At 43.2% G+C, this 23,712-nt stretch overlaps 1 long non-coding RNA gene across 1 annotated transcript; it reads left to right on the forward strand.

Annotated features, from left to right (window-relative positions):
* Positions 1 to 6,399: 6,399 nt before the first annotated feature.
* Positions 6,400 to 10,581, forward strand: LOC147962179 (uncharacterized). The gene is made up of 4 exons (XR_015611538.1): positions 6,400 to 6,586; positions 6,684 to 6,728; positions 6,800 to 6,958; positions 9,790 to 10,581. It is a non-coding gene; the product is annotated as an uncharacterized LOC147962179 (long non-coding RNA).
* Positions 10,582 to 23,712: the final 13,131 nt, after the last annotated feature.

Raw genomic sequence — 23,712 nt, forward strand, 5'->3', positions numbered from 1 at the left:
GACGCCAACGACCTCTGATCAGCCACGGATCCTCCCCCTCTCCACACCGAGCGGCATTAAGGTACGTCCCACGAATCCAGTACGTGATCACTTTGGATCGCGAGAAGCTGCGCTACCCGTGATAACATGCGCCGCCGGATTCCTAGCCCACGGCACCAGTCGTGATTACTTTGGATCGCCGGATACCTAGTTAAGCCGCTGCATCAAATAACGGATCCGTCGTGCACACAACCGACGGCAACCGACGCTAGGTTAACCCTAGAAAGAAGAAACCCACTTTAGCCCGCGTGATCACTGTGTATATCACGACGAGCAGCACTACCAGAACAAGATCTGCGATGGCCTGGACCGCCAGAAAGCTAGGTTACGCGCCCTGCTAGGTTAACCACTACGACGAAAACAGCGGCAGTTCGTTTGATGCTGTCGTGAGCGAGACAAACGTGAGGAAACGAGATGCGGTACCTGCGAGCGCTGGAGGTTGACGACGGTGCCGCGCGCGCTGTCGGACGAGGTCGCCGGCGATAAGATCGCCGCCGCCGATATTCCTAAAGAACCTCACCAGAATGATGGAGGAGCTACGTGAATGATGGAGCTGCGTGATTGATTGAGCTGCGTGATTGATGGATCAGCCGTCGGCAGGTCCTACCTGGTCGTGGGGTCGTGTCATCCTTTTTTTTCGGGATGTCACCGTATACATACGTATGGGTCATACGGGTTATACGGGGCTTGGATATGGCTTACGGGGCTTGGATATGGGCAGCGGCGGGCCGGAGAAAAAAATAGATGGCGGGGGTCAAGAATACCCCTAGGAAATTGAGTTAGGGGGGTGCACCGGAGCAAGGCTCGAGTTACAATACTTGAATTATAATTTTATTCTGCTCTAGTTCTAGTTCACCAGCGATAGCATGGGTGCTAGTTCCTCTTCTTTACCATCAATATGCACATATTAACCAGTGATAAGATTAAATTACATCTATTCTAAGTCCATATGCAACTTCAACCTGCATAGACAATGCGCCTTGCCCGACGGAACCAAGATTAAGCACCCGTCACTCAAGAACATCAAGATAGAGCTCAGGTTCCAGGTCCCGATTCCAAGGGCGCAAAGAAGGTATGCGACGCCTGCTGCGGCACCGTGCGGGGGTTCCACTAAGATAGCAGCAAGCTCTGCCTCCACCCGTGTTGCGTGTATCCACCGGAGGAGAAGAAGCTATGACGAAACCCCCCGGTCCAGTCGAGGTGACGAAGCGGGTCGTCGGGAAGGCACCGGAGCCCCCATGTTAGCCGATGTGTCGAAACAGGTCGACGTGGTGGACGTAGGCTTGAAGAAGAGACAACTTAGTGATGCCGACGCAGGTCAAAATTTGTGACACGGTCGATGCTGACTTGATGAAGTGATGATGGGGCGACGATGCCGGCGTGCCCGACCCGTGCAGTCCATGGGGCGACGATGTTGTCTTGTCAATGATTTAGCCTTCACGAAGCCGAACACTTGGTTGGCTCACCGACGTGCTGATCTGATTTGGTTGACCTTGGCTCGACGAAGCGTTGACTCGTCTAGCACAAGTCGGCAGCCATGGAGTAACGTAGTCGGGCTGGTTTGACAAGGTGCGATGGTGAAGATCATCTTGGAAAAGTAAAATTTGTAGGCACGTGTTTAAGATCAAAACATAACTTAAAAAAATTCCTTCAAAAAGGATGAGCAATATAACCCATTCATGAAAAAAGAAGAACTTGGGTCAGATTCGTTTTCACGCAGAAAACAGATTGAAAAATTGATGCATTCTTCATACTCATCCCTGAGTTTGGACATTTGGGTCGAGCTGAAATTTTGAGAGGTTGTCAACATAGGAATTCCGTAACCGATGAATGGCTCGAGTTTCCAAAAGGACTCCTAGACCTAAACTCGTTTAGATTTCCATCCAAATTTGACATGGCTCAAGTATATTGATGATTGCCGAAGATTCCTCCATGGAAACACGAAAACAAATCTATTGTCCAGAAAATTCTGCATGGACACGCTAGGCAATATTGACGTTGAACCCCTGAGCTCAATAGATGATTTTTTTTCCGTGATCTCGGTTGAGATCAGAGTTGATGTTGATGAAGGCACCCGTCCGATCATGACGATCTGACATGAGGTGTAGTCCTCGGCCTACCCGAGGTGACTAGTCGAGCCGACATCGACGATGAAGCTCGGTTCCGACACGTAGATCGCATTGGGCCAATCTAAATTTCATCGCACCGCGGTGACTACCATTAGGGGCCTGTATGGGCCACCGATGACAGAACTAAATCTGGCAAATCTCGGGTAGGGGGTCCCGAGCTAATGGTCTCAGCTAGATGGTAACAGTAAGTAGAGAGACACGGTATTTACGTAGGTTCGGGTCCTCTCGAAGAGGTAAGACCCTATGTTATGCTTGTATTATATTGATTGTGGATGGGATACAAAGTACAAGTGATTTACCTCGAAATTGTATGAATGAGTCCTAGTTGTAATGTCATCATTTATCGACTAGCCTAGCGTCAGTTTATATGAGAAAGTATCCTGTGCAACGATAGAATTGGTGCGCCTGATGCACCAGCAACTCATGGGCCATTGGATCAAGAACAAGGGGGCAAGATTCAGCCCCGAGGTGGGCTGTTGACCCTTTTGTATACTGGTCCCCATATTTGCAGAAAAGAGCAAAGCAGGACAAAACCCATTCTCTACAAACTCTTTTTCAGTACATTTCCTATCTTTTCTTTTCTGATAATATTTTTCAACTGTTCACATGAGTTGCTACCACCAGAAGACAAGTTTATTTCACATAGCCACATCAATCTGAGCCATGTCCACTTTGAATCTGCATCCTTACTATGTGCGTGCGAGGAAATGCTCCAATAACATTTTGGATGCATGTAGAAGTTCTGTACATACTACATTTTTACAACAGAAAACATGGCACTAGTATCAAGTGACTGGGCAGCAACAAAATATCGATGATCTAATTCATGGTGTGGAAATTGCATCACAAATCGGTTGGATATATATAAATGCACACACATAATTGGCATACAATATTCAGTTAGTTCGTATAACAGTTCAAGTGGTATAGAAGAGGGAGAGAGGGCAGCAATGGAATTTAGTAAACCTAGCTCTCAAGGTACAGCCGTACAGGAGAGAGACGCCTGAGTTTTGGGCCTTAGGCAGGAACGCACACAGTATATTTTAATTCAGGACAACACAGGGTTCTTTTACAAGTGAGCCAGCAATCCAGTCTGCATCTAAATCTTGTCCCTTCCTTTTCAATCTAATGGCCCATAACTAGCCGGAGGATCTGGTGCACCAATTCCTTCGTTGCATGGGATACGTTCTCCAGTTTATATAATACACCGGAGGCCTAGAATAACAGAAGTCTTCGTCTTGTGCGCCAAGTCATGTGAAAACTTTCTTGTACATGTCATGAACCTCGTGGCCTGTTAATGAACCACCATGGGATCCTCAGCCCGACCCACCTGGTTTAGGGACGACGTGATGAGTGTCACCTAATGCAGGACACCATCGCTTGGAAAGTTAAGTTTGTGGAGGTTTGTAATAAGTCAAAGGATGGACGACCGGCTGGATATGGCCCTATACAGGAAAGCAACGATGCAAGATCAAAATGGATCGAGTGTGGCCAGGACCCAGGAGGGGATGCATTTGCTCAGTCACCCGCGGAGAGGCCGCGACTTTCTGCGGGCATTAACTCATTGCAGCGTCCACCTCACCACTCCCGTCACCGTCCATGTCAACGGGGCGTGCAATATTATAAGAGATTGTAGCCAAGTTTTTTTTTTGCGATTAGATTGTAGCCAAGTCAATGTTTTTTTTAATTGTTTGCCTTTGTGCAAACCAGAAGAAGCGCGTTCACCTCGACAACGTCCCACTCCAGTACTACATACGACCACATCGCCGGATTCTAATTTATCACAAAGGTTGCTGCTGATCGCCGAGGAGCAAACATCTGAGAGGATCGATCATGGCCTTCAACGTCCCCGGCCGGATTTAAAGCTAGCTTGGTACCTACGGCCATACGCAATCTTGTTTAACTTTTTGTATAGTACTAGTACCTAGCCAGTATATACTATATTCCTATAACAAGTACTCCTTCCGTTCACAAATATAAGATGTTTAACCATTTTTTCTAAATCGGATGTATATAGACAGATTTTAGTGTGTTTGTTCACTCGTTTCATTTCATATGTAATCCATATAGAAATATCCAAAACATCTTATATTTATGAACCGAGAGAGTAGTAGTAAATCGTACGCACAGGGGCGAACTGTCTTAATTTGCTCTTTCAGTATAAGTTAATACTAGCTCGGTGATCATTGCGTTTCTTTGGAGTGATTGGGAGCGAAGAGACGCAATGATCTTCCAAAATGACCACGAGGATCTTCAAATCACAGCGTGGAGGTGCGTGGACTACATGATGCTACGATCCAACCGCTGTCACAATTTGTACTTCCTCTCTAAAGAAATGTAACATCTTTTAGATCACTAGTGAGTATTCAGGCTATCTTTTCACAGAGGGAGTATAAGCATGCTCTTCTTCGTGACTGGAGTACTACGTCGTTTGGGCTTTGCTAGAGACACAGAGAGATTTTAAAAAGGTTTACAGGTTTGGGAGTCATGGGAAGTCGGGCCAACCGGAAATTTAGGGGGAGAGGGAGATTTTTTTTGTAGGGACAGAGGGATCTGTGGAATGCCTTTTTATATCGTTTCACCTTCCCGAGAGATTGCAAATTTTTGCTTCTTGGTACTAGCGTATTATGTAGCCTGCAAGTTGATTACCATAGTCAATCATGAAAAAGAAGATTAATTGAGTACATCCACTGGGAGCCAGTTTTATGACGAAGTCAACTCCTTCATCAAGTGTGCATATGTTAGACATGGTTGATTTGGAGTTGGATGATAGGGTACTGGTCCCGGTTTGGATGTGTATACCGTGTCTGTATCAGTCCTTGGTTTTGTGCTACCCATGTGTGTATATATAAGCATGACATGGTGCAATGATTTAGTTCAAAGATTGTAGCCACGAGATTGAGTTCAGAGAAATAAATAGAAAAGCAGGATAGGATAGGAGCCCTTGGCGGAGGTGTTTTTGAGCACTTGTGTTCATTTAATATTTTGATGTGATGAATTATGTGGGTGGAACCCTACAATGAACACGAGACGGATGAGTTTACTTCATTTCAAATAGAGATTTCGGTTTTATGAATTTTCTTACTTGGTCCATATTCAATGGCGTGTAAGTTGATTACAATAATCAATCATGAAAGAAGGATAGATTAAAAACATCCACTAGAAATCGGTTTTTAAGTGAAGACAACTTGTGCATCAAATTGACATATGGTAGATATGGTTAATTGACTTTGAGTGTGATCAAAGGTACTAGTCCCTGTTAGGATGTGTACACCGTGTCCGTGTCGGTCCCTTGTTTTGTGCTGTGCGCACGTATGTGTGTGTAAGCATGACAGGGTGCAGCGTTTTAGCTGAGAAAATTTGGAATTGATAGATTGAGTTCAAAGAAGTACATGAAGGCATGATACAAGCCCTTGGGTAAATAGTTTTCAAGAGCGTGTGGTTGTTTATTCAATTTTTATGTGATCGAAACCCAACAAAGTACAAATGGAAGATGAATTAGTTTATTTCAAAATTGGATTCTGATCTTATTTTTTACTAGGTCCATATTCTATGGCGGGCAAATTGATTAATAATGAAAAAAAAGATAGACTGAATACATCCATTTGAAGCTGGTTTTAAATGAAGTCAACTCCTGCATGCATCAAGTGTGCCTATGTACTCCTATCATTATAAAAGAGACAAACGTACTAGTACTACTATTTCTTATGGGCAAATTGATTCTGGACTGTTTTGACTGGAATATGATGGATATGAGATGCACTTGCTTCTATTCGCAAAAAAACAGAAGAAGAAGAAGAAGAAGAAGAAGAGAGCACTATCTTCATTTTAAACCGAGTACGACTAAGACAAAATTCAATCCATCTACTTCCATTTCTTTAAACCAAGAACTACTTTTTTTTGCTGCCTGGTTCGGTCTCTCTGATATGGATAAGTGGGTTCTTCTACTTTCCTAACTGATGAAGGGACCAAAAATGGTAGGCGTACAGGCTTTTACAGGGGTTCTACAGGCTAAACTGGGCATTTATCTATATATGTATGGACCAAAAGCTCGTAGATTGACCAATCTAAAAGAAGGAACATGCACAGAAACTCTATCTTTAGTAGCTGATGAGAACATTGACTCTTAGAGGGCATCTTTTGATCTTTCTTAGAAGGTGTTGGTGTGCAGTCAACTCTAAACTGGGCACCAAATCTGCAAAAAAAAAGGGCACCGGGTTCTAACTACCAGGTAGCCACCGTCCAGACAAACCTGTTGGCGCTGTGGTGGTTTGCCTTAAGTACATGGCTCCCTTGTAGCCCCTTGTAGCGGCTCTATCTTATTACAGGTTACGAACTTACGACCGATTTTCCATCCATTGTCTAGCTAGCTTCCATAGAATTGGCCGCGAGTCTGCTGCTACTTCTGTATCTGTCAGGTAAAGTTCTTTTAGCACTTTTACAAATAAGTACGTGGCTCCCTTGTAGAGGCTCTATCATATTACAGGTTACGCCTGATTTTCATCCGTTGTCTAGCTTCCATAGAATTGGCGACGAGTCTGCTGCTACTTCTGATATAAGGTGAGGTAAGGTATGCCATTCTTCGGTTGTTACTTGTTACGGATAACTTAATTACTTATCATTATCAACAGGGAGCGTCCCCGACAGCGCCGCCGCCGAACACCAGACCTGCACGCCCGCCACGCAGCCACCGCACCGTGAGTACACGCCGCCGCCAGGGACTTCAACCGCCGCGCCGCAGAGAAGAGCAAACAACTGGGAAAATCGATCATCGCCGGATTTGGTGGCAGGTTGGTACATACATATTCCAAACCACCGAGTTTTAGGATCAGATCGAAACGCTTCGGCCGCCGTTGGGTCTGCATCGCGAGCGCTGCCTTCGCTTGTCGGTCGTTCCTGATTTTCTTCCCATGATCTGGTCGAGTAGTTTTCTTCCTTTTTTTCCAGAGAAAAGTTTGAAATAAACCTTGAATTCATACTCTTAGTCTAAGGCTGCTTGTAATGGGTAGCATCATAAGTTACTCCCTCCATTCCTAAATATTTATCTTTTTAGGTATTTTAAATGGACTATCACATACGGATGTATATAGACATATTTTAGAGTGTAGATTTACTCATTTTACCCCGTATGTAGTCATTTGTTGAAACCTCGCTCCCGTGCTGCTTCTTTTGATTTGATTTCAAGGCCCTCTCCTCTTTGATCCTCCCGGGGCTATCGAATGTGATACATGGTATCTTTCTTCACATCTGAAGGATAAACATGACCCCATATCTCACCCCTCTTTTTGTTGCCCTACTGAGTCTGGCAACTTCAAACATATATAAGTTGCCAGGATTTGATGTAAAAAGGCAGGGTGGGATTATTAATTAGAATCTGAAATTGTAGCACAGCCATAAGGGTAAGAATACTTCTCCCCTCGCGTCGCCCCCGCCCTGGGCGACTCGGGGGCCTCCAACCCTAGGCACCGCCGCCGCCCTCTCCTTCTCTCCTCCTCACGACGCCGCCGCCGGGTGACGCCGCCGGGTGAAACCCGCGTTGCAGACGGCGGCGGCGGGGGGACTCCCTCTCCCGCCTCCCCTTCTTCCGCGGGCGGCGGATCTAGGCGGCTGGCGGTGGTGTCCTGCGGCGACCGTCCTCGGCGAGCGGTGGCGGGGCACGGGGCACGCGGCGGCGAGCCTCGGCAGGCGGTGGCGGCTGTGCGCGGGGCTGACTCCGGGGCGGCGGCGCGGGCTTGGATCCATCGCGGATCTGACCTGTGGGCGCGGCCTCGGCCTCCCCTGCTCGGCCGGCGGGTCTCGGTGCGGGGGGCGTCCCCGTGCTGAGATCTGCCATGCGGGATCATCTAGATCCCGGCAAGGACGGCGGCGACCCGTGCACGAGAGATGGAGGTCTTCGATCAGATCTGGGTGAAAACCTGCTATTGGCTATTGCCAAGGCCGGCGATGGCGACGCTGTCTGCGCCGTTCCCTTCCTGAAGGCATCGTCGTGGAGATGTTCAAGGCCACTCTCTGCTATCTCTGGGGGAAACCCTAGATCAGTAGATCGGATGACGGCGGCTCTCTGGTGTCGTTTTCCCTCATGGGGGCGTCATTCTTGGAGGTGCACACGGGCTCGAGGGACTAGAGGACGGCGACTCTGGTGGAGCGGTGCTTCATCTTTCCCATTGAAGGTGGCGGATCTCGGCGGCGTGGTGTTGTTGAGACTCGGCGTCTGATGCGCGGAGATGGACTCGCGCAGGAGGAGGTTGCTGTCTGGCGTCATGGTGACGTCGATGGCTGAGTGGCCAAACAAGGTAGAAGCCTCAATATGACTTGAAGACGGACTTGTGGAAGATGGCGGCGACGACACACGAGTGTGTCTGACCGGATTGTGTCCCAGACCAGGTATGTGGCTCGGCTGGGGCTTCCGAATATGTTTCGGCTTCCGGCTTTTGATGTTAGGCTTAGGTGAGTGGTTTGGATAGTGGCCCAGCTAGCACCCCTTCATCATTTTGGATAGAAGTAGCGACATGTGTTGCCAAGATGGTGGATTCAGGCACATTGTTATAATGCATTGTAAGGTCCTCGAGAATAATCAATAAAGTGGCCGTATGCATCTCCCAGATGCAGAGGCCGGGGGTCATCCTCCTTTTCTAAAAAAAAATAAGGAATTGTTGTTGCCGTTTACTACACACGTAAGAGAGGGGAGGGGAGGGCAGCTTGTGAGATCGAACTTTTTTACCGTCCCGTAACAAAAATTCTGGCCCATTGACTTGTCAACCTGCAAAGAACGTACGTTACCGGACGGAAATTATGGGAGCGAGGTGGATGGACGAAATTAAGGTGGAAAAAAACGGTTCTCCCTTTATTAATAGGTATAAATTGCAGTACCTAAGTACTTTCCTATACCAATTAGTAAACCATATGCATGGGGAGCGAACGTTCTTAATTTGCTCTTTCAAGCTATACGTGTGGCAAGGGGCGTGCATGCTTATAGTTCGTTAAGCATATATGCTAATCAGGGATCGACACTCCGTCCTGCTTTCGTAACGAACATGCATGGCCAACACAGTCTGGCTTGCTCTTCAGACTGGCGATCCATATAAGTATTTTCTTCCATGACTTAGTAACAATAGTTGAATTATACTTTGATTCCGCTCTAGTTTTAGTTCACCAGCGCTAGCTTGCGTGCTAGTTTTTACCCGCAAAAAAAAAAAAGCTTGTGTGCTAGTTCCTCTTTTCCCCATCGATATGCACATATTAATCAGTCATAAGATTTCCCTGCAATTTTTTTTATTAAATGACCTCTATTCTAAATCCATGACTCAAGATTCCTTTTCCCCCATAGTCATGCTGGTTGCAAGAACGCATAAATAGTACTCCCTTCGTTTCTAAATATAATACCTTTTTTAGAGATTTTAATAGGGATAACATACAGATGTAGTATATAGAGATATTTTAGAGTGTAGGTTCACTCAATTTTGCTTTGTATGTTCCCCGTAATTTATTTATGTTTGCTCTGTATGCAGTCTATATTGGAATTTTTAAAAAATCTTATATTTAGCAACGGAGGAAGTATATGATATCCTATTTTCTTTGTATTTATTCTTTTTGGGAAACTAAATCTTTGTGTACGTATCAGAAGAAGCTCAGCTGATATAGTGAGCAAATCCATGGGTTCGTCAAGTTCCACCTGCAAGCACGCGGCCCACTCGGAGCACACGCTGATGCTGGAGTCGACTAAGAAGTTCAACTGCGATGGCTGCCATCAGAAGGGCACGGGCGAGAGGTACACGTGCCATGCATGCAAATTCAACTTGCACAAGCAATGCGCCTTGCCCGAAGGGACCAAGATTAAGCACCCGGCACTCAAGAACATCAAGATAGAGCTCAGGTTCCAGGCCCCCGGTTCCAAGGGCGCCAAGAAATGCGACGCCTGCTGCAGCACTTTGCGGGGGTTCCACTACGCTAGCAGCAAACTCTGCCTCCACCCGTGCTGCGTGTATCCACCGGAGGAGAAGAGGAAGGATGGTAGCGGGGGAGATCAAGATTCCTGGCGTAAATTCGGGCGCGGGTGCCAGGCGATTGCGCCCACCGTATTGTCTATCATCATCTCCGGTGTTACCGGAGAGCAGACGCCGATACTTGATATGTTCCCCGGCTCCAAAGGGTAAGGGTAGCTGCTCGCTTATCGTACGTGCATGTGTGCATCTGTGTTTGTTCGTGTGTTGCATGGTCGATGGCAGTAAGCCGAGTACTTAATACCCGATTTCTAGTGTCCTCGTTTGTTGGTATCTTTTGTGCCTTCTGTCATGTATACTTGATAATATCCCGCATGTTACAACGGGAGTGTGTGCAGTGCATACCACACATACTCCATAAACTTCAACATTTTCTTATTAATTCAAATGGATATCGAGATGGTTGAGTTTAATGTTGCTGATCATGCTCATTTTGAGTACTAGTCGAGTGATCCCTATATAGTGCTTCATGGTTTCTCAAAGTTAGAGAAGACACCACAAAATGTTTGAAGGCAGTAAAGGATTAGCTCATGCATTCACTGTTGTTCCAATGCCAGTGAAGATACTAAATGTGCAAGCCCGTGTATGTGCATATGAACAGGATTAGTTCAAACTGGGTTCTAATTTCATCTAGTTTGTCCATCTAATTTTCCGGTTGTAGAAGTTGACACCAAAGTCACAGCGCATATTTATGAGTTTTGATGCATATGATTTGGGAATTAGCCGTTGTCTCTAGCGTCCCAAATTCCGATAGTGGAGTTCTTCAAGTGGCATGCCCACCTGCTTGCAAAAGTTGAGATCATTTCAAAATGTCTAAAAATAGACCATGTTCCACGAAAGGTCAGTTTGCAAGCACGTTGTTTTCCAACATCAGTCAAATGACCCCATTTTTTTCCACCAGTTTCTATGAGCAATCAAAGCATCATGCCAAGTTGTTTGAAATTTTCACAAGTTTTACATTTTCTGGAGTTTTCTCAGAGAAATAGGGCCGATAAATGGCCGGAATGTGTCGCAACGTGCAAACGGTATCAGAAGTAGTTCAAAGCTGGCATGGATGCCTCATATGTCCACGTCAGGCTGCTCCAAGAAGTTGGACCATTTATCCATAGTAAAAAAACCACCAGTTGAGAGGAGTGGGCGAGACGCCAGACGGGTGCATCCATGAGCTTGTAAATTTTTCTAATTTGAATTCTTCTGTTATTTGAAATTTCCACCATTATCAATCAAGGTGAAATTTTTCTTATGTCCTAACCATTTCTTCAAATTTGTCAACAATTTTGGAATTTCAAATTGCATCTGAAAATTTTACAAGCTTGAGCACTTTATCAAAAATTGTTAACAATTTTCCAAAAACTGATGAAAAATTTGAACACAAATTGCAAACCATGTACAATTTTTAAAACTTATCAAATTAAAAATGCAAACTTTCTTAAATTTTTGAAATTTTTCGAAAAGAGAAAATGTTTCAAAATTCCAAAACATTTTTTAAAACTGTAGATAATATTGAAAAGAAGAACTTTTTTGGTATTTCAAACAACATTTAGAATGTTTGAACAGGTTTAAAAAATAATAAGAAAGTGCAATAAGCATAAAAAGAATTATATCAAAAAAAAGAAAAAAAAAAAAGAAATATTTAGGCGTTGTGCAAACTGTGCGACGGCGTCGCTCCTGTGGGGCGCCGGTTGCGTCGGCCTTGGCTTTCCTATTCTGTTTCTTTTTCATTTTTTTCATTTTGCCTGTTTCCTTTTTAGTTTCTCTCCTTTTTTTATTTTTACTTTTGTTTCCTCTTCTATTTATTTTCTGTTTATTTTTTATTTTATTTTATTTTCCTTTTTCTTTTTCAGGTTTATTTTTTGGACAACTCTTCAGAAATTTTAATAAAATGTTTGCACTTTTTCAAATAAGTTCAGTAATTCAGAAAATGATACTGTTTTGAAATATTGCATAGAAATTCCTAAGAATTTTAGTATAAATAATTGTTAGCTTCTTTTTATAAATGTTCAAAAGTCAAAAGAAGTAGACTTTTAAAAATTGTTCGCTTCCTTAAAAAATATTTGAAAATACAGAAGTGAAGCCCTTGCCGTTGAACGAATCAGACCGGGGCAACACCCCGGACACGCAATCGAATTCCAGATCTGGAACCCCATCACGACTAAAACGCCGAAGGAGGAAACCATACCTGCCACCCACGAACCACGAAGTCAGCACACGTTCCGTCTTCCAGATGTCGTCGATGCAGACCACAATCTGCATCCGTTCCTGGACTACCTCCCAAGCTCCGCGCCGATGCTGGAGCAAACGCCGTCGCAACGGCAGAGCCCGAGGACACAGGTCCCCCACGAGGATGCCATCGCCGCCACGCCATCCTTGCTTGGACAGACTGGTTTCCAAATCCATCCCCAACCATACGACCGATGGCCTCGTCAGGGAAGGATTCGACGAATCTTTATTCAACGCTGTCATCGTCGTTGCCGAAGCCAAAGCGATGAACAACCTAAAAAACCTAGACTACGAAAGAGTAAAAACGATCCACACACGTGGATCCGGTGACCCCCGTCACCACCGACGACCGAGTTCGCCAGTAGAGAGGGGCCGCCGGAGGACGGCGCTGGAAGACTGGCCTCTCCTGGCGGCGGCTAGGGTTGCAGCCGCCAAGGGAGAGGAAAACGATTCACGAGGGCTAGCTACTCCTGGTTACTACAGAATGTCGAGGGTCTGCGGTACATGCACACCCTCGACGTCGAGCGGGTCACCATTTTTAATACTTATTTAACATTTGGGCCAGCCCTTGTGCAAGCCCTCCATTTTTTAATTTAGATTTTCTTCTCTTTTTTTCCTTTTTTCTTTTCTATTTATGTTTTTTCTATTTACAAAATTCAGCATTACAAAAAGTTCTGATTTTTCTAAATGTGCATATTGAACAAAAAATATCAAGAAATCATAAAATGTTGGGTGACTCAAAAAATGTTCTTGATTTCAAAAACTGTGCATGCATTCAAATAATATTTATGATTTCAAAAATGTTCAGAATTCATTCACGGTTTAAGATAATGTTCACGAATTTGTAAAAAATGTTCACAAATTTTAAAATGTTCAAGATTTCAATAAATATTCAAGATTTAAATAAATGTTCATGATTTCAAAAAATGTTCTCATATTAAAAAAAAGTTCGAGGTTGAAGAGAATGTTCATAAATTAAAAAAATGTTCCCTATTTTGAAAAATTGTTCATGATTTCAAAACTGTTCACGAATTTCATAAAAAATAAGTTCAATATCTCGATTTTTTTCAAGAATTTTAAAATGATCATGATATCCAAAAATGTTCACGATTTTTAAGAAAGTTCGTTACTACCAAAAAATATTCATGTATTTGAAAAATGTTCATGATTTCAAAAAAAAATTATGAGTTTTAAATATCTTTGCAAATTGAAAAAATAAATCTAAAAATGAAAAACAATAAGAAGAATGAAATAGAAAAGGAAAAAACATAAATAAAAAATGGAAAATAAAAATAAAATGAAAAATAAAAAATAGAAAGAAAAAACCAATGCAAGGAAGGTTGTAGAACATTCAAAAAAGAGGTGGGGATGAAATCCATGAATGGACAGGCCCAAAAGAAGGATCAAAGGCTGAATGGGTACGCGCTACCTTGCTAGGGCGCGCCCTACGCACCAAATAGGGTACGCCCCCAGCACGTACCACGCCCGTATAACGAGAGGCCTGCTGGATTTGACGAGCACCTGGGCCTGGTCCATGTATCATAATTTAGACATAAATAATATAGCGATTATTAAGTCTAAATCGGTAAAATATTGTTGACCTACAGATTCTTGCATGCGATATGAATTTAATTCTATAAGCTTAACCAATACTACCAGCATAAAACAACATGTTTGGTCATTGATACAATTTTTAAAATTGAAAACTAAAAATTCGTCCACCAATTAAATTTGATGGAAGATATTTTCTACCCAAGTGATATTTTATTTAACATAATGGTTGTGATGACTATGGAGCCACTAATTGAAATTGCATAATGTAAGTATCTATAAAACCATACATTTATTTTTCCATACAACTCCCGGATATTACAAGAATGTAACATAACAATAATTTAGGGCTAGAACACGAAAGTGTTTTACAGGAACGAAACTACGTCGGCACGACCATAGACACACATTACGGGCACAGCTCTGCATCGAACCTTATAGTAACAAACACAAGTAGGGTACGTATTAGAACTTGCACATACATACACTAGTAGAAAACAGGCCTTTAGTCCCGATTCCAGAGAGCCTTTAGTCCCGGTTATGGAACCGGGACTAAAGCCCCCCCTCCCCCCCCCCCCCCCCCCGGTCCCGCTTCTAGAGAACCTTTAGTCCCGATTCTGAAACCGGGACTAAAGCCCCCCCCCCCCCTTTAGTCCCGGTTGTGTTACGAACCGGGACTAAAGGCCCTCCATGTGGCCGCTGTCTAGAGCTCGACCTTTAGTCCCGGTTGGTTACACCAACCGGGACTAAAGGAAGTTTTTTGATTTTTTATATTTTTTTTGAAAAAAATTGAATTTTTTTCTCGATTTTCAAATTTCTGAATTATTTGTATTTAATCTCTAATCACCCCTCATCACTGCTCAATTTAATCTCTAATCTCTAATCACCCCTCATCACTGCTCAATTTAATCTCTAATCTCTAATCACCCCTCATCACTGCTCAATTTAATCTCTAATCTCTAATCACCCCTCATCATTCCAAATCGTCTAACTTCCCGGCCGGTCACCCATCCTCTCACTACTCCAGCCTGAGCACTTGTTGTTTTCCTGAGAATAGTAAGCTGTCAATCCCATTAACTCTTCGGAGTTGAAGTTGAGCATGAAGTCACACATTTCACCGTTTGAGTTTGAAACTATTATTCTTAAAACCAATAATTATTTAGTAACACTAATATTTCTTGAACAAGTAATTTGACCAGATTTGACCAAAATTCAAAAAACTGAAATAATTATTTAGTAACACTAATATTTCTTGAATAAGTAGTTTGACCAGATTTAACCAAAATTCAAAAAAAACTAAAATTTGAGCATAACTTTTCTCCTTTTAGAATTTGAGGATTCTAAATATTTGGAAAACGGCCTATGGCCGTCAAAATTGGATGCGGATTTTCGTGCTGAACATTTTGATATATTAGTCGTACGTTTTCACGATTCGACCGATTCAAGCACCGTTACTCCGGCACCTCCGAGTTCTTGGCACACGTTCAGCTCGATGACGATCCCCGGACTCCGATCCAGCAAAGTGTCGGGGATGAGTTCCGTCAACACGACGGCGTGGTGACGATCTTGATGTTCTACCGTCGCAGGGCTTCGCCTAAGCACTGCTACAATATTATCGAGGATTATGGTGGAGGAGGGCACCGCACACGGCTAAGAGAACGATCACGAAGATCAACTTGTGTGTCTAGATGTGCCCCCCTGCCCCCGTATATAAAGGAGCAAGGGGGAGGAGGCCGGCCCTAGGAGTGGCGCGCCAGGGAGTCGGATTCCTACTCCTAGTTGGAGTAGGTTTCCTCCTTTCCTAGTCCAACTAGGAGAAGGGGGGATAGGGGGGAAGAGGGGAAGGAAGGGAGAGAGGGGCCGCGCCCCAAACCCCTTGTCCAATTCGGACTGGGCTTGGGAGGGGCACGCGCCACCTCCTGGTCCTTCCCACTAAGGCCCATTAAGGCCCATTGCTTCTTCCTCGTATTCCCGTAACTCCCCGGTACCTCCGAAAATACCCGAATCACTCTGAACCTTTCCGATGTCCGAATATAGTCGTCCAATATATCGATCTTTACGTCTCGATCATTTCGAGACTCCTCGTCATGTCCCCGATCTCATACGGGACTCCGAACTCCTTCGGTACATCAAAACTCATAAACTCATAATATAACTGTCATCGAAACCTTAAGTGTGCGGACCCTACGGTTCGAGAACAATGTAGACATGACCGAGTCATGTCTCCGGTCAATAACCAATAGCGGAACCTGGATGCTCATATTGGCTCCTACATATTCTACGAAGATCTTTATCGGTCAGACCGCATAACAATATACGTTGTTCCCTTTGTCATCGGTATGTTACTTGCCCGAGATTCGATCGTCGGTATCTCAATACCTAGTTCAATCTCGTTACCGGCAAGTCTCTTTACTCGTTCCGTAATACATCATCTCGCAACTAACTCATTAGTTGCAATGCTTGCAAGGCTTATGTGATGTGCATTACCGAGAGGGCCCAGAGATACCTCTTCGACAATCGGAGTGACAAATCCTAATCTCGAAATACACCAACCCAACATGTACCTTTGGAGACACCTGTAGAGCACCTTTATAATCACCCAGTTACATTGTGACGTTTGGTAGCACACAAAGTGTTCCTCCGGTAAATGGGAGTTGCATAATTTCATAGTCATAGGAACATGTATAAGTCATGAAGAAAGCAATAGCAACATACTAAACGATCGGGTGCTAAGCTAATAAAATGGGTCATGTCAATCAGATCATTCACGTATGATGTGATCCCGTTAATCAAATAACAACTCTTTGTTCATGGTTTAGGAAACATAACCATCTTTGATTAACGAGCTAGTCAAGTAGAGGCATACTAGTGACACTCTGTTTGTCTATGTATTCACACATGTATTATGTTTCCGGTTAATACAATTCTAGCATGAATAATAAACATTTATCATGAAATAACGAAATAAATAATAACATTATTATTGCCTCTAGGGCATATTTCCTTCAGTCTCCCACTTGCACTAGAGTCAATAATCTAGTTCACATTGCCATGTGATTTAACATCAATAGTTCACATCATCATGTGATTAACACCCATAGTTCACATCGTTATGTGACCAACACTCAAAGGGTTTACTAGAGTCAATAATCTAGTTCACATCGCTATGTGATTAACACCCAAAGAGTACTAAGGTGTGATCATGTTTTGCCTGTGAGAGAAGTTTAGTCAACGGGTCTGCCATATTCAGATCCGTATGTATTTTGCAAATTTCTATGTCAACAATGCTCTGCACGGAGCTACTATAGCTAATTGCTCCCACTTTCAATATGTATCCAGATTAAGACTTAAAGTCATCTAGATCAGTGTCAAAATTTGCATCGACGTAACCCTTTACAACGAACCTTTTTGTCACGTCCATAATCGAGAAACATATCCTTATTCCACTAAGGATAATTTTGACCGCTGTCCAGTGATCTACTCCTAGATCACTATTGTACTCCCTTGCCAAAATCAGTGTAGGGTATACAATAGATCTGGTACACAACATGGCATACTTTATAGAACCTATGGCTGAGGCATAGGGAATGACTTTCATTCTCTTTCTATCTTCTGCCGTGGTCGGGTTTTGAGTCTTACTCAATTTCAACCTTGTTACACAGGCAAGAACTCTTTCTTTGACTGTTTCATTTTGAACTATTTCAAAAACTTGTCAAGGTATGTACTCATTGAAAGCTTATCAAGCGTCTTGATCTATCTCTATAGATCTTGATGCTCAATATGTAAGCAGCTTCACCGAGGTCCTTCTTCGAAAAACTCCTTTCAAATACTCCTTTATGCTTTGCAGAATAATTCTACATTATTTCCGATAAACAATATGTCATTTACATATACTTATCAGAATTGCTGTAGTGCTCCCACTCACTTTCTTGTAAATACAGGCTTCACCGCAAGTCTGTATAAAACTATATGCTTTGATCAACTTATCAAAGCGTATATTCCAACTCCGAGATGCTTGCACCAGTCCATAGATGGATCGCTGGAGCTTGCACATTTTGTTAACACTTTTAGGATCGACAAAACCTTCTGGTTGCATCATATACAACTCTTCTTAAATAAATCCATTAAGGAATGCAGTTTTGTTTATCCATTTGGCAGATTTCATAAAATGCGGTAATTGCTAACATGATTCGGACAGACTTAAACATAGATACGAGTGAGAAACTCTCATCGTAGTCAACACTTTGAACTTGTCGAAAACCTTTTGCGACAATTCTAGCTTTGTAGATAGTAACACTACTATCAGCCTCCGTCTTCCTCTTGAAGATCCATTTAATCTCAATGGCTTGCCGATCATTGGGCAAGTCAATCAAAGTCCATACTTTGTTCTCATATATGGATCTCATCTCAGATTTCATGGCTTCAAGCCATTTTGCGGAATCTGGGCTCATCATCGCTTCCTCATAGTTCATAGGTTCGTCATGGTCAAGTAACATGACCTCCAGAACAGGATTACCATACCACTCTGGTGCGGATCTCACTCTGGTTTACCTACGAGATTCGGTAGTAACTTGATCTGAAATTACATGATCATCATCATTAGCTTCCTCACTAATTGGTGTAGTAGTCACAGGAACAGATTTCTGTGATGAACTACTTTCCAATAAGGGAGAATGTACAACTACCTTATCAAGTTTTCTACTTTCCTCCCACTCACTTCTTTCGAGAGAAACTCCTTCTCTGGAAAGATTCTGAATTTAGCAACAAAAGTCTTGCCTTCGGATCTGTGATAGAAGGTGTACCCAACAATCTCCTTTGGGTATCCTATGAAGACACATTTCTCTGATTTGGGTTTGAGCTTATCAGGATGAAACTTTTTCACATAAGCATCGTTGCCCCAAACTTTAAGAAACGACAACTTTGGTTTCTTGCCAAACCACAGTTCAGATTGTATTGTCTCAATAGACTTAGATGGTGCCCTTTTTAACGTGAATGCAGCTGTTTTTAATGCATAACTCCAAAACGATAGTGGTAGATCGGTAAGATACATCATAGATCGCACCATATCTAATAAAGTACGGTTACGACGTTCGTACACACCATTCCACTGTGGTGTTCTAGATGGCGTGAGTAGTGAAACTATTTCACATTGTTTTAACTGAAGGCCAAACTCGCAACTCAAATATTTTACCTCTGCGATCATATCGTAGAAACTTTTATTTTCTTGTTACAATGATTTCTCCACTTTACTCTGAAATTCTTTGAACTTTTCAAATGTTTCAGACTTATGTTTCATCAAGTAGATATACCCATATCTACTTAAATCATCTGTGAAGGTCAGAATATAATGATACTTGCTGCGAGCCTCAACACTCATCGGATCACATACATCAGTATGTATTATTTCCAATAAGTCAGTTGCTCGCTCTTTTGTTCCGGAGAACGGAGTCTTAGTCATCTTGCCCATGAGGCATGGTTCGCAAGCATCAAGTGATTCCAAAATCCCATCAGCATGGAGTTTCTTCATGCGCTTTACACCAATATGACTTAAACGGCAGTGCCACAAACAAGTTGCACTATCATTATTAACTTTGCATCTTTTGCTTCAATATTATGAATATGTGTATCATTACGATCGAGATCCAACAAACCATTTTCGTTGGTGTGTATGACCATAGAAGGTTTTATTCATGTAAACAGAACAACAATTTATTCTCTTACTTAAATGAATAACCGTATTACAATAAACATGATCAAATCATATTCATGCTCAACGCAAACACCAAATAACACTTATTTAGGTTCAACACTAATCCCGAAAGTATAGGGAGTGTGCGATGATGATCATATCAATCTTGGAACCACTTCCGACACACATCGTCACTTCACCCTTAACTAGTCTCTGTTTATTCTGCAACTCCCGCTTTGAGTTACTAATCTTAGCAGCTGAACTAGTATCAAATACTGAGGGGTTGCTATAAACACTAGTAAAGTACACATCAATAACATGTATATCAAATATACTTATGTTCACTTTGCCATCCTTCTTATCCGCCAATCACTTGGGCTAGTTCCGCTTCCAGTGACCAGTCCCTTTGTAGTAGAAGCACTTAGTCTCAGGCTTAGGACCATACTTGGGCTTCTTCACTTGAGCAGCAACTTGCTTGCTGTTCTTCTTGAAGTTCCCCTTTTTCCCTTTGTCCTTTTCTTGAAACTAGTGGTCTTGTCTACCATCAACACTTGATGTTTTTCTTGATTTCTACCTTCGTCAATTTCAGCATTACGAAGAGCTTGGGAATCGTTTCCGTTATCCCTTGCATATCATAGTTCATCATGAAGTTCTACTAACTTGGTGATGGTGACTAGAGAATTCTGTCAATTACTATCTTATCTAGAAGATTAACTCCACTTGATTCAAGCGATTGTAGTACCCAGACAATCTGAGCACATGCTCACTAGTTGAGCGATTCTCCTCCATCTTTTAGCTATAGAACTTGTTGGAGACTTCATATCTCTCAACTCGGGTATTTGCTTGAAATATTAACTTCAACTCCTGGAACATCTCATATGGTCCATGACGTTCAAAACGTCTTTGAAGTCCTGATTCTAAGCCGTTAAGCATGGTGCACTAAACTATCAAGTAGTCATCATATTGAGCTAGCCAAATGTTCATAACGTCTGCATCTGCTCCTGCAATAGGTCTGTCACCTAGCGGTGCATTAAGGACATAATTCTTCTGTGCAGCAATGAGGATAAACCTCAGATCACGGATCCAATCTGCATCATTGCTACTAACATCTTTCAACACAATTTTCTCTAGGAACATATCAAAATTAAACGGGGAAGCAACAACGCGAGCTATTGATCTACAACATAGATATGCTAATACTACCAGGACTAAGTTCATGATAAATTAAAGTTCAATTGATCATATTACTTAAGAACTCCACTTAGATAGACATCCCTCTAATCCTCTAAGTGATCACGTGATCCAAATCAACTAAACCATAACCGATCATCACGTGAAATGGAGTAGTTTTCAATGGTGAACATCACTATGTTGATCATATCTACTATATGATTCACGCTCGACCTTTCGGTCTCAGTGTTCCGAGGCCATATCTGCATATGCTAGGCTCGTCAAGTTTAACCTGAGTATTCTGCGTGTGCAAAACTGGCTTGCACCCGTTGTAGATGGACGTAGAGCTTATCACACCCGATCATCACGTGGTGTCTGGGCACGACGAACTTTGGCAACGGTGCATACTCAGGGAGAACACTTTTATCTTGATATTTAGTGAGAGATCATCTTATAATGCTACCGTCAATCAAAGCAAGATAAGATGCATAAAAGATAAACATCACATGCAATCAATATAAGTGATATGATATGGCCATCATCATCTTGTGCTTGTGATCTCCATCTCCGAAGCATCATCATGATCACCATCGTCACCGGCGCGACAACTTGATCTCCATCGTAGCATCGTTGTCGTCTCGCCAATCTTATGCTTCTACGACTATCGCTACCGCTTAGTGATAAAGTAAAGCATTACAGGGCGATTGCATTGCATACAATAAAGCGACAACCATATGGCTCCTGCCAGTTGCCGATAACTCGGTTACAAAACATGATCATCTCATACAATAAAATTTAGCATCATGCCTTGACCATATCTTACCTACGCATCAAAACCACAACGATAGTTTGTCAAGTTGGTGCTGTTTTAACCTTCGCAAGGACCGGGCGTAGCCACACTCAGTTCAACTAAAGTTGGAGAAACTGACACCCGCTAGCCACCTGTGTGCAAAGCACGTCGGTAGAACCAGTCTCGCGTAAGCGTACGCGTAATGTCGGTCCGGCCGCTTCATCCAACAATACCGCCGAACCAAAGTATGACATGCTGGTAAGCAGTATGACTTATATCGCCCACAACTCACTTGTGTTCTACTCATGCATATAACATCAACACATAAAACCTAGGCTCGGATGCCACTGTTGGGGAATGTAGTAATTTTAAAAAATTTCCTACGCATACGCAAGATCATGGTGATGCATAGCAACGAGAGGGGAGAGTGTTGTCCACGTACCCTCGTAGACCGAAAGCGGAAGCGTTATATCAACGTGGTTGATGTAGTCGTACGTCTTCACGATCCGACCGATCCAAGCACCGTTACTCCGGCACCTCCGAGTTCTTGGCACACGTTCAGCTCGATGACGATCCCCGGACTCCGATCCAGCAAAGTGTCGGGGATGAGTTCCGTCAACATGACGGCGTGGTGACGATCTTGATGTTCTACCGTCCCAGGGCTTCGCCTAAGCACTGCTACAATATTATCGAGGATTATGGTGGAGGGGGGCACCGCACACGGCTAAGAGAACGATCACGAAGATCAACTTATGTGTCTAGAGGTGCCCCCCTGCCCCCGTATATAAAGGAGCAAGGGGGAGGAGGCCGGCCCTAGGAGGGGCGCGCCAGGGAGTAGGATTCCTACTCCTAGTTGGAGTAGGTTTCCTCCTTTCCTAGTCCAACTAGGAGAAGGGGGGAAAGGGGGGAAGAGGGGAAGGAAGGGAGAGAGGGGCCGCGCCCCAAACCCCTTGTCCAATTCGGACTGGGCTTGGGAGGGGTGCGCGCCACCTCCTGGTCCTTCCCACTAAGGCCCATTAAGGCCCATTGCTTCTTCCTCGTATTCCCGTAACTCCCCGGTACCTTCGAAAATACCCAAATCACTCGGAACCTTTCCGATGTCCGAATATAGTCGTCCAATATATCGATCTTTATGTCTCGACCATTTCGAGACTCCTCGTCATGTCTCCGATCTCATCCGGGACTCCGAACTCCTTCGGTACATCAAAACTCATAAACTCATAATATAACTGTCATCGAAACCTTAAGCGTGCGGACCCTACAGTTCGAGAACAATGTAGACATGACCGAGACATGTCTCCGGTCAATAACCAATAGCGGAACCTGGATGCTCATATTGGCTCCTACATATTCTACGAAGATCTTTATCGGTCAGACCGCATAACAATATACGTTGTTCCCTTTGTCATCGGTATGTTACTTGCCCGAGATTCGATCGTCGGTATCTCAATACCTAGTTCAATCTCGTTACCGGCAAGTCTCTTTACTCGTTCCGTAATACATCATCTCGCAACTAACTCATTAGTTGCAATGCTTGCAAGGCTTATGTGATGTGCATTACCGAGAGAGCCCAGAGATACCTCTCCGACAATCGGAGTGACAAATCCTAATCTCGAAATACGCCAACCCAACATGTACCTTTGGAGACACCTGTAGAGCACCTTTATAATCACCCAGTTACGTTGTGACGTTTGGTAGCACACAAAGTGTTCCTCCGGTAAATGGGAGTTGCATAATCTCATAGTCATAGGAACATGTATAAGTCATGAAGAAAGCAATAGCAACATACTAAACGATCGGGTGCTAAACTAATGAAATGAGTCATGTCAATCAGATCATTCACCTATGATGTGATCCCGTTAATCAAATAACAACTCTTTGTTCATGGTTTAGAAAACATAACCATCTTTGATTAACGAGCTAGTCAAGTAGAGGCATACTAGTGACACTCTGTTTGTCTATGTATTCACACATGTATTATGTTTCCAGTTAATACAATTCTAGCATGAATAATAAACATTTATCATGAAATAAGGAAATAAATAATAACATTATTATTGCCTCTAGGGCATATTCCCTTCAAATACGGGGGGGGGGGGGGGGGGTAGAGTTTGAACCCCTTTA

This window comes from Triticum urartu, chromosome 7A (genome assembly GCF_056163025.1).
Source record: "Triticum urartu cultivar PI428250 chromosome 7A, HENAU_Tu73, whole genome shotgun sequence".
Classification (NCBI taxonomy): Eukaryota; Viridiplantae; Streptophyta; class Magnoliopsida; order Poales; family Poaceae; genus Triticum; species Triticum urartu.